Source organism: Dermacentor albipictus, chromosome 7 (assembly GCF_038994185.2).
Source record: "Dermacentor albipictus isolate Rhodes 1998 colony chromosome 7, USDA_Dalb.pri_finalv2, whole genome shotgun sequence".
NCBI lineage: Eukaryota > Metazoa > Arthropoda > Arachnida > Ixodida > Ixodidae > Dermacentor > Dermacentor albipictus.
This window is the reverse complement of record NC_091827.1, coordinates 94,519,332-94,534,369: the sequence shown is the minus strand read 5'-3', so window position 1 is coordinate 94,534,369 and position 15,038 is coordinate 94,519,332.

Sequence of the window (15,038 nt, the reverse complement as noted above, 5' to 3'; positions counted from 1 at the left end):
TATGTACGTCTCTACCGCCCACCATGACTGTGATGGCGCTCTGCTGTTCGTCACATTCGCCTACGGCCTGTCCTAATTCTGCTGGCCTGTCTCCGTTTTTTCTCTTGTATGGACGAGACCCTATAGTACCGTTTGACAAGATCCTCCCAGCCGACGTCGATAAGACCAACGTTAGAATATGCCCGAGATGCAATATCTAGAGCTACCGAGGCGTATGAGCTTGCACACCTGCGTCTGACCACTCCCAAAAAAAGCAACTCCCAAGCCACTCCAAAGAAAAGCAACTACGCATATACGACGCTCGTCACCGCGATGTCCACTTTAACCCTGGTGACATCATGCTTCTTTGGAAACCAGCACAGCTAGTTGGACTTTGTGAGAAGGTGATTTCCCTGTCTTCCGTCAAATGACAGACGTGACCTACAAATTACAACCTCTCGATACCTCCTCGATACCTCCTCTGATATTATTCACGTTGCTATACTAAACGATATCACTCAAACCTACCGAAGGCCGCGACAGCGCCTTCGCCGCCGGAGGTCATGCTACAAGGCGCTGCAGTAGCGAACGACCATGAGAGGAGTGAAAAAGACGACGATTGCCGATAGTCGTGCGCATGGACTCCATCTTGCATGTCTGCCTTCCAAAGATTTTTTTGTAAAACCTTCCTGTTGTCTTCTGCCCGTTGTTTATATCTTGTAAATATATTGTCAAGCGTCTTTTCTCCCTCTAGCAATATATATGCTGACTGAAAAAATAAAGACACTTCGTTGTTAGTGAGCGCTGTGCTTTGTGTCCTTCTCTTTTTCCTGTAGTTAAGCGCTGTTTTCTGTTCATGATCTAGGTAAGAATTCCAAAGTTAAAAACACGCATTTCGAGTCTCGTGAATCTTTTATTGTGGGAACAGTCGTATTAGCAAAACGTCGCTGCCATTACTCGCTAAAACAAGCGGAATTTTAATGTGTGTGGCAACCAACATCCGCAAGGACGCGCACTGTTGATGGCAACAGTATCAACATTTGTCAGCAATAATCCTTTATTGATGAAAGTGTATCGAGCAGCTGACTTGTTTCCTACGTCAAGCAGGACACGACAACGCCAGTGCTCGCAGCGCTTGTGCCTATTCTGAGAGATAATTGCTAATGAGGTGCATTACAACAGTAATGCCATTCGAAGTTGGGCAGTGGTCGGTGTCATAAATTTTGTTTCTGCCATTTTGGTGCGAACTTTCCTGGCCCTAAATTAAAGTTCATAATTTGTGCAGTTCACCAACAAATCACGGCGTATTTTCTTAAAGCTGAGGAAAACACGAAAAATGTTCTATTCATTGCGTGTTTTGCCTGTCCTTGCAAAAAGAATAAGTTGATGCTTTGCCAATGTATCATTCAATATTCCGCAGCACCCTATCCTATCTAGCTACCGCGTGCTTGTAACCTATGTGTTGTGCCTGCCATGCCACGTGATATTAGCGGACCTATTTCTCAATATTGATCCACCCGCGAAGTCTCGTGGGTGGATCACATATTTACACTTCAAGTTTTCAAAATGGCTTGTAAGCGCGAAAATGCAGCGTTTTCTCGGCACCGCCTGTGGATACAAACTTAGTGGAAGAGCATCAAAACACCGAACTTTGTAAATGACGTAACCTGGGCCATGTTCTCGAAGAGCGACAGTATAACCAAAAGAAACGAAATTGCTACATCCTATAATTTGAATCAAACACCTGTCACTTCTGCCGAAGCAAGTTATCCTTATGGCACATCACCTTCCGAAGTCACATTTTGTGCTTGCGATGATCACGGCAGTCTCATCGCATTTCCGAAAAATATACACTACCGTTTTAGGCAAGATGAAGCAGCTCACGTTTTATCATACAGAACAACGACCCTCAAACAGCTAGTCATGCATTCGGCTGAACAATTTGCCTACAATATTGTTACCTTACGTCCGAAAACAATAGGCGCTGGGAGCCATATTCAAGTTGAATGAATGAATGCTGCCTGCAATGTTTTCTAGTCTTTTACTCATCTGAAATCACCGAAAATAAATGAAAATATTGAAATCCAAAGCATCACACGAACGATGCGGGAATTGGAGAGAAAAAATGAAGAAATAAACTTTGTAATGTAAACTCACATTCCTTCCTCCAATGAGCCATCTTGTTTGGTTAAATGAAGACCTGGAGCTTTGCGAGACAATAACAGATCTATACCCTAATCTCGCTGTTTGCGTTCGATTCATCTGCCATTTTCATTTGGTAACGTGTTTATATCATCGCACTGCAAAGTTAGTTCACCTGACTTAATTTCAGTAGCCAATGCACATGCACAAGTTGACGTAATCAATTCTACGTCACTTGCAAAGCACCTTGAGGCATGTAAGTGTTGGAGGACTAGTATAACTCGCTTAAACTACATTTTATGAAAATTGTCACATCGTTGAAACTGGGGTCATCATCCTAATCATCAGGCCACATTCTCAACGCCAACTTTACCACGATGACAACTTCAGCTTCCATTTATTACTGCTTCCATATTCATTTTACTTATTCATTGTATATCTCCTGAGAAATATCTAAAAAGAATATTGCAGTTGAGCAAAAGCGCGTTTCTTGATAGCGACAACTAGCGCAATGTTACGCGCGGTATGTGTAGTCGCGTAGCCTTTCGGAGAAAAAACATACGTTGCAGCTCATAATATTCTACTACTGCCCGTACGCGTTCGGACACCCCATGTAGCGAGCCCGTTCCACACAGCACAATTCTTTTTCCAGGACTGTACAGAGCTCGACCCCGCGGTACACAGGGTAGTCCCTAAACCAACCAGTGGGTAGAGCAACCTAAATTCTTCTATGTTAACCCATGTCCGTGGAGAGGCGCACAATTGAAGAGAGCTACAGCTATGTTCTTCAACAAAAGATTATCCACAGGGGCACATGCGCTGTGATTGTACAGCTGTCATGGCAATGATGGTTACATCTTGGGTTTGTCTGACCTTCGTGTCTGGTGACTATGGCTATAGCTTCTCAAGTTTCCAAGCGCTCATAGCTTTTTCAGTACAAGAAGCTTTACACTGCGACCATACGTTTTCGTTGCATACGTAATCATTGCATACGTAATCTTTCCATTTTCGTTGAAAATCATACCATATCCGAGCACACCTCATAGAATATGATGAGGGGTTTCATTCTAGATCTCGCCTAGTTATTCCTCAAGAGATCAGGGTCGAATTTGTTGGGAGCATTGCTTGAAGGCTATCAAGGGGTGATAAGATGTCACGCTCGAGCCCGCGAATCTGTCTGGTGGCCGGAGATTAGGTCAGATATCGTTACTGTAGTGAACAAATGCCTAGAGTGCACTAAGCTGACAGTACAAAGAGCATAACCAATCGTATCGTCTGAATCCCCTTTACCGCGGCAGAAACTCGGAGCGGGCTTGTTTTATCTCAACCGGATGCATTATCTTGAGGTTGTGGGGTACTCCTCACGCATTGGAAGTTGCTAAGATCAACTAATTCTGCTTCTGTTATAATCAAGCTCAAATGCTTTCTCGACAGGAATCGCATACTTAAACGCTGTTTACGGATAACAGCCCTCAGTTTCGGTCTGGGGAATTCAAGGATTTCGCACAAGCCTATGAACTCCCACACATTACATCAAGGCCAATGCATCCACAGTCCAACGGAGCAGCGCAATGTGCAGTTCAAGTAATCAGAAGAGAGAGAGACAGAGGTAAGGGGAAAGGCAGGGAGGTTCACCAGAGGGGAAGATCCGGTTTGCTACCCTACGCTGGGGAGAAAGGGGAGAGGAAACTAAAGTGATAAAAAAGTAGAGGTAAAGAAAGAAAGGAGCGTAGATATATAATCACAGTCAGTCACTGTCGCCGCATGTTGACGCCCCATATTGTCACTGCACAGCACATTAGCACTTGCAGCACTATCTGTTCAGGCTACAGCCGCTTGTCCAGTTCTGTTGCCTTTAAAAACTGTAGCAGTGCCATCGTCGCCCTCCACTGCGATGGCTTGTGATGGCGGAATTTTAAAATAAGTTCCCCTGTTTGAGGTCTTCGGTCAAAGTGCGCTATCGCGACTGCGAGCGATCGTCTCTAAACGGTAGCGAGGTCAGTCACAGAGAAGGCGTTGAAGAGGCTCCTCCTTACCACAGTCATCGCACGAGGCGTCGTCGGCCCATCCAATTCGAGAGAAGTCTAGACTGTGCAGCCGGATGTTTTCAAAACTTCCTGCGTTCCACAAGGAGAACGTGATATCAGGGCTGAGCATTCGAAGTTTTCTAGCGGCATCTGTCCTTGATAATGGTATCGGCTCGTTTTCGTCGCCTTGAAGGGCCAATCGACCAGCGTTATCGGCGTGTTCGTTTCCTATGACGCCGCATTGACCTTGAAGCCACTGAAATGTCACGTGTGAAATGTCCTTCTCAGTCAAGGTATGGATTAGTTCTCAAATTTCGAATACCAGTTGTTGCTGTGGTCCACGCCGCAGGGCTGATAGCAAAGGCTGCATTGCTGTCTTCGAGCCACTGAATACTGACCACGTTAGAGGTTGCTCTTGGCTGACGAGACGAAGTGCAGCGCGAAGAGTTGCAAGCTCCGCAGCTATCGGTGTCGTTGGGTGACAGGTTTTGAAACTGATGGCGGTGGCTTTCGCTGGAAAATCCACGGCTCCAGAGGAACACTGCATAGTTGCCGATCCATCAGTATAGATATGTATGTAGTCAGCGTATTTCTCGTGCAAAAGGAGCAGAGTTAGTTGTTTGAGAGCAGATGATGACAGCTCAGATTTTTTCCTGATTCCTGGCCCGGTGAAGTGTACTGCAGGTCGAGCCAAACACTATGGAGGAATCGATGGCTTAGTTGCGCAGGTGTAATAATTCGAAATCGTAGTACAAAATGATGCCTACCGCGTTTCTGATGGTAGTGTTGCCAGATGGTGGGAACGGGCTTGAGCAAAGTGCCTAATCTGCTCTCTGAACTCTTCCACCGCAATGCGGGAATGTATGGGTTGGTCCCGGGCGATCGCAATAGTCGCTACTGTCGATGTGCATTTTGGAAAACCAGGACAAACCCTGAGAGCCCGAGCTTAAATAACGTGTATAGCACGAAGATTTCCCTAGCAAGTGTTGGTCAGTGCGGGCAAACTGTATCTCAAGAAACTCAGCAAAAGAGCCCTGTACAATTCCAACATTGCATGCGCTGACATTCCCCAAGTCTTTCCGCCCAGAAACTTGAAAATTTGGGAGATTGCTGTGAGACGCTGTTTCACGTAGGTGACGTGCGGGCTCCATGAGAGATCTCTATCAATGATTATGCCAAGAAATTTGTGAGTCTTCTCATAAGAAATTATCTGGTGATTTATTGAGATGGCGTAGGGTGTCACTGATTTGCGAGTGAATACCATCAGTGCACATTTGTCTGACGAGATTTCAAGACCTTAGTTGCGGAGGTATATAGCTGTCAGAGTAGCAAATTTTTGAAGTCTTGCGCGTATCTGAGGACGTGTCACACCTGAAGTCCATATACACATGTCCTCTGCGTCGTCTGTCGCTTCTGGCAGATGATCAACGAGAATACTGAGTGCGAGGTTGAATAGGGTAGGGCTTAGTACACCGCCGAGAGAATCACCTCGGTAGGTGTAGTGTCGTGCGGTTTCACCATCTCATAAAAGGTAATGAGAAATCCATTGGAAAACTCAAATATTCAAATAAGTAAAATAAGCAAGAGATTACTATAGAAGTCACCAGATCCCTACTTGACACTTTTGGCATGAAGAAACATCCCAGGTTTTTTTTATAAAGCGCAGCACAGCTGCTTATGAAGAGACTCTCGCGCTAAAAGCTACAGCAGCAATTGAGACCCACAGAAGCGATGAACCTAACGGACATTGTCAGGAGAGATAAGGTAGTTAAGAAAAGCATAGGCATAACTTTGAGTGCCATAATTCGGCTTGGCCGCTAAAAGATTTGCAAGCAGGAAATCGAGTGTAGATTTAAGACAGTCGGCTCGGGGCTCCTGTTTTTAAACTGGCCTCTCGGCCGCCGTCTTACGTGGTCAGTACAATCTCGGCAATAAAGCTGGAAAAAATCGGCAGGCGTTCTTCCGTTATAGACAGGAGCGAGGGAAGTGCTACGCTACGACCTCGATTTCCCGAGAACATTCGACACTAGAGAGCCGGGAAGAAGGAGGGTGTCCTAAGTAACTTCCGGGACGGTACCTCCAGTTCCCACTCCTATAACCTCCATTTCTACATATCCGGCTACATCAGTGAATAGTGCTAAATCTTATCTAATCCGTTATGGCTGCAAAGAGGCCATAACGGATAAGATAACAGATAAGGAAAGATAAGATAACATAACGCATTTAATGGCTCAAGCTAAAGCACGACCACTGTTCTAAAGTAGCTGTTGTCACTGTTGTCAAAATTTGTCACTTACACCTTAAAACATTTTGATTTATAAAATTTGTAGTGTGCATTTCTGCTGCTGACCTTCCCTGTATTGGAGCTGCTCAACTCGGATTGTATTTCATTTGTTTATTCTTGTTTTTCAACTTTTCTTGTGGCGTGTTTATTGTGTAAAAATCACCGCCCCTTCCAGTCCGTAAAGATGGTCGAACCGCGAAGCTGTGTTAGTTACACCGAGTGTCACAAATGAAACACGAGGCACGACAGAGGCACGGCAGCGCACCGGGAATGGCACGCTCACGCCGGTTCTTGTTACAGGGCGCAATCACCTGGGCGGTCTGTTCTTGGCTTGTTCACCCAAGCCAGAACTTTGGTGTCAAGCTATCACCACCGCTGTCTGCATCACAGTGCTGGAGGCCGATTATGGACGAAGCTTGCTACACCGACTGGAAACCCGGGCTTGCGAGGACTACCCTCGACACAGCGTGCTGAAGCCTTAAATGCCAGCCATCAACAGCGCACTTTGGGCACAACAGCACACCGGGAATGGCACGCTCACGCTGGTTCTTGTGGCATGGCGCTATCACCTGGGCGGTCTGTTCTTGGCTTGTTCACCCAAGCCAGACCTTTAGTGTCAAGCTATCACGACCACTGTCTGCATCGCAGCGCTGGAGGCCGGTTCTGGACGAAGCTTGCTACACCTGACTAACAACCCGGGCTTGCGACGACTACCCTCGACACAGCGTGGGGAAGCCTTAAATGCCAGCCATCAACAGCGCACGTTGGGCACGGCAGCGCACCGGGAATGGCAAGCTAACGCTGTTTCTTGTTACAGGTCAGTTACCTGAATAATGCGGCGTATGTTAGGAGCAGTAACTACTCTTTATGTGCGGCGTCGTGCACTGTAGAGCTTCATGATTTGTTTGGGCGGTTTTTGCTGTTGCATTCCAACATTCACAATGCTTTTTCTGCCCTTCTGCTCATACTTTCTGGAGACGTTGAACCAAATCCTGGTCCAATGTCTAAACTGAAGCTGACGCATTTGCCCAGGCTTTAGAATCCATTCGAAAGCTTGAAAATGGTCAGGCTGCTTCGATCGCTGAACTTAAGGAGACGAAAGAAAAGCAAGAGGCAGCATAAAACGAAATCAAGCTGCTCAGTGCAAAAACCATAAAATTAGAATCCGCCACTTCTTCGCATTCCACAGCCGAAGCCGGGACAAATTGTTATGTTATAAGCAACGTTTCCAAGCAATTGGCAGCCATATCTTCAATATGTAATGACACTGAAAATAGACTACGCTGCTCGAATCTCTTGTTTTTTGGAATAGATGATGATCCCAAAGAAGATTGGGCTGCGTCCGAGCAAAAAATTATCAAGTTTTGCTCAGAAAAACATGGCGTTACCACGACGGCTCAACAATTCAAGCGCGTGCACCGTTTGGGCAAACATTCGCAAGAAAAACGCAGGCCAATCACAGCAAAGGCCACTTTTTTCAAAGACAAAGATCGTATCTTGGCTTCTTCGCCTAAACTTAAGGGATTGACGTTTTCAATCCGCGAGGATTCTTCTCCCGCAACGCGACAACCGAGGCGGAAATTAAGTAGCTTGGCTAGGAATAATAACAAGGCATTTAAGTTGCATGTCGATCGAATGCGCATAGACTCTGAGACGTACACCTACGATGTCTCAACCGATGCAGTTATAATGGTCAACAGAGAGCTCCGGCACAATACGCATGTGCGCAATCACCATAAACTATATCAAACGTTTACTTCTTCATCCTTAGCATTATCGTTTGCTAACATCCGTAGCATTATGTCAAAGCGCGACCTTGTTTCTTCTTTTTTCGACGATTGCAGTTCGGGTGCTCTTGCTTTTACTGAAACCTTGATAAACCCTGGAATAACTGACAACAAAATTTTCCGCGGTAACACAACCTACACTATATACAGGCGCGACCGATATAAAAAAAGAGGGGGTGGTGTCATGATAGGAATTAAAAAGAATATCACATCTGCTCTTGTTCAAACCCATACTAACCTCGAAATAATTTAGGTAGCCTGCTCTGTATCAACCGTGAAGGTATGCTCGGTAACTGTTACCGTGCGCCGGATTCAGATTTTTCCTTCGCAAATGCATTACATGACAGTATTAATGGGGTAATTGGTCTGTATCAGGCAGATATAATGTACCTATTCAGATATTTCAATCTTCCTTTAATCGACTGGGCTAATCTATCCTCCTCGTGTCATATGTGCACAAGCTTTATTTCCTTGACATTAGATTTTAACCTATTTCATGTAGTTAATCAACCGACTCGTAAGTCCAATCGTTTGGATCCCATTTTAACAACAGCTCCAGAAACTGTCACACATATAACTTACTTAGATGGATTCAGTGATCACCAGCTACTCCAAGTGACCGTCGATATTCCGTGCGCGTCCACCAGTTCCACAACAAAGCAAATAAGAGACGACAATAAAGGTAATTATGATAGCATGAATTTAGAACTAGACAACGTTTTTGTTGATGAATTGGAGCCATCCTTTTACAGCAGGTCTCTCAAGAAAAACTGGGTTCTGTTCAGAGATAAGTTGTCTACATTGATTGAAAAGCACGTTCATATTGTTACTATAACTAACGATAATTCCAACCCATGGTTTACTATACCTCTTCACAGAATGAGAAACAAGAAAAAACGCCTATATGAAAATGCAAAGCGCGTGCAAACAATATTGGCTTGGGGTAAATACAAAAGCTATCTAAAAGAGTACTACACAGCTTTATTAGTCGCCAAGAATGAATATTTTTCAAAAGACTTACCGGGAAGTCTTACAAGCACTCCAAGAAAATTCTTGAACATAGGTAACCCTAGTAATAAGTGCAGTAATATTTCATTGCAGGATAAAAACAACACACCTATTACTGAAAGTCAATGTCCGACAGCACTCAACTCATTTTTCACATCCGTCTTTACAAGAGAAGATAGTTGTAACATACATTTTGTTCCCGATTTTGATTTCCAGTACATGGCTCCCATCACTATCACTTTAAAAGGCGTAGTCGATCTTTTAGATAACCTTAAAATGGCTTCATCCTCTGGTATAGACGGTATCAATTCTAAAATTCTAAAACACACAATACTAGTATCAAGCGAAATCATGCTACACCTGTTTAACCAATCGCTTACAACTGGTATGCTTCCTACAGACTGGAAGATAGCAAAAGTAGTTCCTGTCTTTAAGAAAGGTAACAAGAGTTCTAGTAATAATTACCGTCCTATATCACTAACATGCATTTGTTGCAAAATGTTGGAACACATTATCGCATCCCATATATATTCTCATCTTGAATGTAATAACTCTTTTTTTACCCGAAACAGCATGGTTTCCGAAAAGGATTTTCTTGCGAAACCCAACTACTAGAATTCACGTCAGACTTGCACTTTGAGATGAACAGTAATAAACAAATTGACTGCATCTTTTTGGATTTCTCGAAAGCATTCGATCGTATAGATCATAGTCGCCTGACATCAAAGCTCTCAGTAATTAAACTCGACTCACTAACCCTATCATGGATTCGTAATTTTCTTACTAATCGCGAACAGTTCACTGCTGTTGCTAACTTTTCCTCTGGCCTCTCTGACGTCACCTCTAATGTACCTCAAGGCAGTGTACTTGGGCCTCTTCTCTATTTAATTTACATTAACGACTTACCGAACAATATATCATCTTCTGTACGATTATTTGCTGACGACTGCATTGTATACCTTTCGATTAACTGTCCCCCTGACCACGCGGCACTCCAAAATGATCTTGCACATATAATTGATTGGTGTGCTACGTGGCTCATGTCCCTAAACGTGTCGAAGTGCAAAGTAGTTTCCTTTTCTCAAAAAACTGGTAACTCTCACTTTTCTTATCATCTGTATTCTAACATAGTTGACCACACCACAGAATATAAGTACTTAGGAGTGCTCCTTACACACAATCTTTCACTTAATAAGTGCACCTTCACCACTACGAAAACTAGCTTACGTAACTACTGTACGGCCACAAATTCAGTACGTCTCCTTATATGGTCTCCGCATCAAAATTACCTCATCGAACTCCTGGAGAGCATCCAGAATAGAGCGAGCCGTTTCATTTCTAAAAATTATAGTAACCAGTCAAGTGTAACCCAAATAAAAATCGATCTTTCATTGCAACCACTCACTACTCGCCGTGATATTTCCCTTCTATTATTCTTTCATACAGTTGTTCACACAGCTGGCCTAACCTTATCAAACGTGAACAAAGCATCATCGACGTCACAACGACTGAACAATCAGTTCAGTTAAACCAGAATTTATGGCAGCACACACGCTTTTAATTTTTCAGCTTTGCCCCATGCGGTCCGTTTATGGAACGCTCTACCAGACAACATCACTTGCCAATCTAAACAGACTGCATTTCGCAATCTGCTAACCGATCAATATGCCGTTTCAACCGTCTAAACGCATCATGTCTTTTGTAATTTTCTTGAATTTTTTCTACAAGTTAAAGAACTTCAGTGCTCGCAATTTTTTTTACAATACTTACTATTGGATAACATGCAAAAACGTTTACAATGTTATTATGCTGTTAGGTTGTTGTTTACCATTTATTGTTATTGCTCTACACATTGTATCTGGTAATGTATTAATTTCCATGTTCTGTGCGTACTCCTTTCATTCTGCTGATGCTTATTTCTTTCCCGATTCCATACTAATATGTTACCGTACTTTCCCCTTACACTATGCCTTCTCGAAGGCCTGTAAGGTACATGTAAATAAATAAATAAATAAATAACAGAACTTTATCGTTATCCTCTGGGGAAAGATTCAATGAAGAGACGAAGTGGGCCCGAAAATAACTATTTGGCGTGGGAGTAGAGCTGAGCAGCTTTGAAAAATATCTTTGAAACCACTTGATATTGCCGTCAGTGTTTATGACATGCGCGCCATTCAAATAGATGTCTGTTATAAGGTTGCAATTTGCATGACGACACGCATCAAGTAGCGCTTGGCGCGTTCATTCTCCAGAGTGCAAGGCACGGGTTGTGCGTGAGCGATTACGAGCAGCTTTACAGCGCTCAGCATCGTGCTCTTGAAGATGACTTTCAACAAGGCTGATTTCATTTGTATATGTACGACGCGTATCTGATTCCAGCTTTTTAAGGTTATAAAGACTTTTCCTGTAGATTTTTTCTTCACCCGTTTTTGAAATACGATCTCATAGAGCTAATTTAGGTCGCTATTCCTCGAATTCCACGTTTAAAACATTACCCAAGCTGCAAATGAGTGTAAATTACTGTACTGGTACTATAGGCACGCCTTCAGGCTCCTTCGCGCAAAGCGCTCAAAGATAGCCCGCACAAATATTGCAGCAAGAAGGCCAAAATTAAGGACACTTCTTCACTCTTCTTTGAATTTTTTCACTTGATGCCTTAACATTAAAGGAGCCTTAGCGTTAAAGGAGTTCTGGGGCTTTGCATACCAGAACCACGATCTTATTATGAGGCATGCCGTAGTGGCAGGACTTAAGAATACTTTTGATCACTTGCTCCGCTTTAATGAGAACCTAAGTCTAGGCACCGGGGTATTTGTTGCACTTTGCTCCCGTCGCAAGGTAGCCGCCGCGGCCACGATATCATCCGCTACCACCGTCCAACAGCGCCACGCCATATCCACTAAGCTACCGCGGCGACAACTGTTTGAAAACGCTAAACGAAATTACGCAGATCAAACGCACTTCATAGAATCTACGCGAAGCGAAGCTTTCGTGAAGCGGGTAATCAAATACAATGAACTTGCCTATCTCTTTCCTTCGTCATAGGCATGGAGGAGACTGGCGCGCACACATGTGCTACGCAATGTGACACATGCGACTTTAATCTCAAAGAGCTAGGTAGTGTTCGGATGATAGAGGTATGCGGGCATTTGTGACTATAATGCAGAGTAGACAGTTGTCGTCGAGGATACGAACCAAAGAGTTTGCGGACGAAGAGACCTCTTCACGCGGAAGCGTACATGAAACTGGCGAGATTAAGTCGGAGACCGCGGAGCTGGAACAGGCAAGCTAGCCCTGCAGGAGGAAGGCGCGTGGTAGTGGAGAGGAGGAGCGCGCGCCTGGAGGAGGGCGCGACGTAGGGGGGAGGAAGGGAAGATATGTGAAGAATGTGAAGATATCTGCCCAGGGGTCAATTTAGGTACCGCTGGACTCGTTGAAGCCCTTCGGTTCAGTGAGAGCAAGGCAAAGTAAGCATGTCCCCAGTAGAGATTACTAAAAGGCGATTGGAAGATTGGGGGAAGAAAATGGGGGAGACGACAAAAAAATGGAGCCGTACACAAACAAAGTTCACAATAGGGGGTCAGAAATTTGGTTAAGAGAATTAATCGTGCATTCTTTTTGCTGAAGGCTTGAAGAATCGTTGAAATCCTTTTCCTTTTTTTCTTTTTAACCTAGGTAGGACATAAGGCAGTATAATAGCAAAAGCTTGATGGTGCAACCGACCGCCCCATTCCGAAGGGTATGCTCATACCATCCATCCATCCATCCATCCATCCATCCATCCATCCATCCATCCATCCATCCATCCATCCACCCATCCATCCAAGGGGGCTGAGTGTGGCGGAAGGGGAAGGTAGGCGGAGGCGCGCTGGGTGAACGCTTCCTAGACTGCAGGCTCGCACACTCTGCTTTACGACGTCATGCTACATGAACCAGAATTTCCATTGCGTAGCACAGCGTGACGAAAGCAGTGACGCTAAAATCGCCGCGTCTTGCTCGGGAGCATACCCATTAGATATCATGACAGTCCGACAAGGTAGCAATACGTCATTAATCGAAATGCACCGGCCTTGTGCTATCTAGGAGGCGTTGGATGGTTTCACCTCCTCTGCAGATGTGACGTACTCTGGATGTTCCGACTTCGTCTGGCGATCGAGAGGCAGAGCGAGAAGCACGGAGCAGCAAAGCAAGCGGCGGCAAACCGAGCGTGAGTCGCCCAACCTCGAAGTCTTCGGCAAGCGGTGGGCAGGAGGTGAACAAGGCCAACAAAATGCGCGGGCTACGCGTGCTCGGGTGTCATCAGAGTTGGTGGACTCGCTTTTATTTATTGTAGTCTATTATGTTTTGTTTTGTTCTGTCAGAACCGGCATCAAAGGAAAGCATGTGTGGCCTATCGGTTAGAACATTGGACTGTTCTGCTGCAGCATCTTCGTTTGATCCGACCATCAAACGCTTAATTCATTCTTTTTTCATTGCGTATTAGCTACTCAGCCACGTACCTGCGCACGATCACAAAAGTCCGAGAGGGCTCTCAACGAAACCTTCGCTTTAAAATCCAATACCATACACAGTGGAATGGACGTTATGCACCTACACCCGATATCAAAGCTATTGCCCAATGTCGTCGCGCTAGAGCATCGTTGTGTGAGGCAACTAGGTATACGCAAGACCGCGAAGAAATTTCCGAAATTGCCCAATTGAATGCACGCGCGTGGCCGTGCATCAGATAAAACCAGATATAAGCTTTTTTGGGCTGCAGTATCGCCCCTTTATCATCTTAGCTGCGTTTTCTATTATGCAAGAAAGCACTTAAATATTAGAGTATTTGGCCTCGCGTAATACGTTAAACATTAAAGCCACTGCGCAAAAGCGCAATGCGAGCACTCGGAATTGACGCTATTAAGCAAGTCTTAACCGCGTGACGCGGATCTGCGAGAATCTAATAATGTATGGTAAGCTTTTAGTACGTTCCACACAGTGAAAACAGGAGAAACGTTGCAGCGACCCTCCCAGGAATACATTGAAAAGCTGCAAAATATATTTTAACAGTTTGATGAAGAGGACAGTGAAGGTTAGTCCAAAGAAGATGTTGTTGGAGTCTGCGAGCAAACTATTTATTTTAACGGATAATTTTACGTTCTACAGCGCTAAGCCCTTATATAGATTCTGATATTTATTCATTATAAATGGAATAATCCGCCCATTTGGAAAATCCCCCATAGTGGGTAGGAGCCACGTGATTGATGGGAAATATCAGCTACCATTTTGTCAGCCACTATATCCACCGTAAACATTATTTAAATATATTTCACTCTCCTGCTTTCCACGTAGCGATTTCGGTGCAGGGGCGCGGTATCCGCTCCACGCACGACGAAATTCCGCAGCGGACGCTCCTAGGTTGCCGCTGCAATGCCAAACAGAGTCAAGAATGTCCCGAAGTCTTCACCAACAACCACGCCCACCATGATCTTGTTCGAACCGCGACACACAGGTACCTTTTCAGAAACCGATTCTAATTACGTAGATTACTGGCCAGAGGTTCACGAGTTTCTGAGCTTGCATAACTGATGGAACCCAATTGTCATGTACCTGGTCACTCTGTTGTTCTACCTAACCGACACAGCGAAGGTTCGGTTTCAAAAGCATGACGAACTAATTGGTTGGGTACTATGCAAGGAAAAATTTCGGGAGGGTTTTGGAAAGTCTGTAGGACATCGGAGCGCCGCCCAAGAAGATCTCGCTTCCCGTGTGCAGACGCGCACTGATTCCCACCTTACCTAGGTCCAGGATGTGCTCGCTTTGTGCCGTAAT